The sequence below is a fragment of the Silurus aristotelis genome (assembly GCF_946808225.1).
Source record: "Silurus aristotelis genome assembly, chromosome: 4".
In the NCBI taxonomy this organism is placed as follows: Eukaryota; Metazoa; Chordata; class Actinopteri; order Siluriformes; family Siluridae; genus Silurus; species Silurus aristotelis.
Window position 1 is genome coordinate 19,488,870 of NC_139577.1, and position 4,854 is coordinate 19,493,723.

The following is a 4,854-nucleotide window of genomic DNA, read 5'->3' on the forward strand; positions in this document are numbered from 1 at the left end:
TTTGTTTAATTAAAGAGACCTGTTTAAAATATTGCTTTATTTTTTTGTCTTTTTTGAAAGACTTGTTTGACCTTCTTTTGATGAGTTATATGGTGTTGACTTATAGGAAAAGAAGCCAAGTTGATTAATTGGACCCATTGACTGCTTGCACACGGGGGTAGAGATAGATTAGTGGGTAAGTTCACGTTTATCACCCTATCAGAAAATCTCTTCACCTTCACTACACTCTTACTGTACTCTTCCTTCAGAATCACCCCTACACCATTTCTCTTACCATCCACACCATGATGGAACAGTTAAAACCCACCACCAATGTTCCTGAACACACAACATGTCTACCTATCAGCTACCTCTTTTCCTTTACCAGTCATAGTGGCAACATTTAAAGTACCAACCCTAACCTCCACTTCTCCTTTCCCTGCCGTCTTTGTAGACGTCTTCCTCCTCTTCTTCTCCTCCTTCGGCCAACAGTAGCCCAATTACCACCGGTTCCCAGTGGGCCAACGATACCTGTAGCCCAAGGTCTAATAGTTTGTCTCCTTTGTGACATTAAACTGTAACTCTATTTGTTAATTGAAGAGACCTGTTTAAAAGATTGCTTTATATCTTGGTCTTTTTTGAAAAATTGTGTGGCCAACTTTTAATATGTTATATTGTGCTGTAGTATAGGAAAAGAAGCCATGTTGGTTCATTAGGCCTATTGACTGCATACAGCAGGGTGACAAGATAGTTCAGTGGATAAGTTCTTGGTTTCCCAATCAGCAGGTTCCCAAAAGGTTGTGGATTCAATACCTGGTGTTGCCAATGAAAGTTTTTTTTTCTTTTGAAATCCACTAATTTGTCTACTTTGTGACATTAAACTGTAAATCTATTTGTTCATTAAAGAGACCTGTTTAAAAGATTGCTTTTTTTTTTTTTTTTTTTTTTTTTTTTAAAGACTTGTTTGACCTACTTTTAATATAAGTTAGATGGTGTTAATGTATAGGAAAAGAAGCCATGTTAGTTCATTGGGCCTATCGGATGCATGCACAAGGGTGACAAGATAGCTCAGTGGGTAAGGTGTTGGTTTACCAATCAGCAGGTTCCCACTAGGTTGTGGGTTCAAATCCTGTTGTTGCCAAGGTAAAAATTTTATTTTTCTTTTGAAATCTAATAGTTTGTCTATTTTGTGACATTATACTGTAAATCTATTTGTTAATTAAATAGACCTGTTTAAAAGATTGCTTTATTTTTTTAATTTTTTTTTAAAGACTTGTTTGGCCTACTTCTCATATGAGTTACATGGTGTTAAAGTATAGGAAAAGAAGCCTTGTTGGTTCATTAGGCCTATTGACTGCATGTACAAGGGTGACAAGATAGCTCAGTGGGTAAGGTGTTGGTTTATCGATCAGCAGCGTCCCACAAGTTTGTGGGTTTAAATCCTGGTGTTGCCAAGGTAATAATGTTCTTTTGCTTTTGAAATCTAATAGTGTGTCTACTTTGTGACATTAAACTGTAAATCTATTTGTTAATTAAAGGGACATGTTTAATAGATAGCTTTATTTCTTTATCTTTTTTGAAAGACCTGTTTAGCCTACTTTTAATATGAGTTACATAGTGTTAATGTATAGCAAAAGAAGCCATGTTGGTTCATTAGGCCTATTGACTGCATGCAGATGGGTGACAAGATAGCTCAGTAGGTAAGGTGTTGGTTTACCAATCAGCAGGGTACCACAAGGTTGTGGGTTCAAATCCTGGTGTTGCCAAGGAAAAATTTTTCTTTTTCTTTTGAAAACTTATAATTTGTCTATTTTGTGACATAAAACTGTAAATCTATTTTTTAATTAAATAGACCTGTTTAAAGGATTGCTTTATTTCTTGGTCTTTTTTGAAAGACTTGTTTGGCCTACTTTTAATATGAGTTACATGGTGTTAAAGTATTGGAAAAGAAGCCATGTTGGTTCATTAGGCCCATTGACTGCTTGCTTAAGGGGAGAAATATACCTCAGTGAGTAAGTTGTTGGTTTACAGATCAGCAGGTTGCAACAATGTTGGGGGTTCAAGACCTGGCATTGCCAAGGGAAAATGTTTCTTTTTCACTTTCAAATCTAATAGTTTGTGAACATTGTGAAATTAAACTGTAACTATATTCGTAAATAACCGTGACCTGTTTTAAAGATTGCTTTAATTTTTTGTCTTTTTTGAAAGACTTGTTTGGCTTACTTTTAATGAGATATATTCATTCATTAATTCCTTTTCTCCCGCTTATCCGTAATGAGATATATGGTGTTGACATATAGGAAAAGAAGCCATGTTGGTTCATTAGGCCCATTGTCTGTGTGCCCAAGGTGGGAGAGATAGCTCTGTGTGTAAGTTGTTGGTTTACAGGTCAGAAGGTTCCTACAAGGTTTAAAACCTGTCATTGCCAACATAAAAAACTATTTTCTTTCGAAATCTAATAGTTTGTCTACTTTGTGACATTAAACTGTAAATCTATATGTTAATTCAAGAAACCTGTTTAAAATATTGCTTAATTTTTTTGTCTTTTTAAAAAGACTTGTTTGACCTACTTTTAATATGAGTTACATGGTGTTGAAGTATAGGAAAAGAAGCCATGTTGATTCATTATGCCCATTGACTGCTCGCACAAAAGTGAACAGATAGCTCATTGTTTAGGATGTTTGTTTACCGATCAGCAGGTCCCTGCAAGGTTGGGAGTTCAAGACCCGCCATTGCCAAGGTAAAATTTTTCTTTTTCTTTTGAAATCTAATTGTTTGTCCACTTTGTGACATTAAACTGTAAATCTATTTGTAAATTAAACAGACCTGTTTAAAAGATTGCTTTATTTCTTTGTCTTTTTTGAAAGTCTTGTTTGGTCTACTTTAATAGGAGTTAATGGTGTTGACGTAAAGGAAAAGAAGCCATGTTGGTTAATTAGGCCCATTGACTGTTTGCACAAGGAGGTAGAGTAAGCTCAGTAGGTAAAGTGTTGGTTTACTGATGAGCTGGTTTCCTCAAGATTGTGGGTTCAAGACCCAGCATTGCCATGGTAAATAAAAAATCTTTCATCATTCATTCATTTTCTCCCACTTATCCGTAATTCGGGTTGCGGGGGCAGCAGTCTAAGCAGGCCCCCGCCTTCGACTGCTGCCCAGTCCTTACAGCACTGTCCCTTACGGTCCCTCCTGCAGGTGGTGAGCCCACGGGAATAAAATCTTTCTTTTGAAATCTAATAGTTTGTCTACTTTGTGACATTAAACTGTGAATCTTTTTGTTTAATTAAAGAGACCTGTTTAAAATATTGCTTTATTTTTTTGTCTTTTTTGAAAGACTTGTTTGACCTTCTTTTGATGAGTTATATGGTGTTGACATATAGGAAAAGAAGCCATGTTGATTCATTGGGCCCATTGACTGCTTGCACACGGGGGTAGAGATAGATTAGTGGGTAAGTTCACGTTTATCACCCTATCAGAAAATCTCTTTACCTTCACTAAACTCTTACTGTACTCTTCCTTCAGAATCACCCCTACACCATTTCTCTTACCATCCACACCATGATGGAACAGTTAAAACCCACCTCCAATGTTCCTGAACACACAACATGTCTACCTATCAGCTACCTCTTTTCCTTTACCAGTCATAGTGGCAACATTTAAAGTACCAACCCTAACCTCCACTTCTCCTTTCCCTGCCGTCTTTGTAGACGTCTTCCTCCTCTTCTTCTCCTCCTTCGGCCAACAGTAGCCCAATTACCACCGGTTCCCAGTGGGCCAACGATACCTGTGGCGGTAATTGGTAACCCGGGCCTCGACCGATCCGGTATGAAATTCTTATTCGTGATCCGCATGTTCGAACACAACCCTTCCCATTTATCCGGGCTTGGGACCGGCACTAAGAGTGCACTGGCTTGTGCAACCATAATGGCTGGGTTCAAAACATTTAGTAAGGCACAAAAATTGATTATTGACAAATGCAGTCTACATTATTAGTGTACTGTATTATTAATGTGCCTTTGTATCTGCCCATTATTAATAAATTTCTATTTATCCTGATAAGGATCATGTCTTCTATATTTGTACACTTTCCCTATATGTCTACAAGGTCAACTGATTAAAGCACTTCATCCATTCTCAGATGTATTTCAAGATAGATGAAGAAGTGTGTGTAAAAAGATTGACTTAAAATCTTAAAATAAAAATTCATACTGAATTATGGTAGTCATTACATTTCACACATTATTTCTGGTAATAATGTTAGTAGCGTAATTTCTCAGTATTCCTGTTGGGTTGAGTTGTTCTCCAAAATACATCAATTTATTAACTTTTGAAACCTAAATCTTGTGAACAGCGTCTTTAATGTTTTTAAATTAAAAGTGTTAACATTTTTAAACTACAATCCGGCAAAAAAAAAAAAAAAAATGAAAAACAGAAAACCTTCAGGTGGCTCTTTGTATCCAAGAGACTGAAAAGCCTCATTTGGGTAATTTGGGTGTGGTGTCTATTGTTGAACTCTTCAAAATGCCTATATCTGAAGTTGAACATTTCTCACACTGAGATGAGTCATTGACAGTCAGCAAATAAATACTAAAGAATAAATCACATAATTACATTTTTCCATTTTGTCAGGATTGAATCAATAAAAAACGCATCACACTTTGTATACTGTATATGTTGAATTTTGAGTAGAGTTTGAAAAGCAATCATGGCGTTGGTAGAAAAGTGGCATTTTGTTTTACAACTATGTGTAGTACATCGTTGTTGGTTTAAAGATTTGCTGAAGTGCACATGAATTAGAGAGATTCTAAATGTTACACAGTACAAGCTGATAATCTGAAATTGATTATGAAAAATAACAACAATCCTTGGACCAAAATA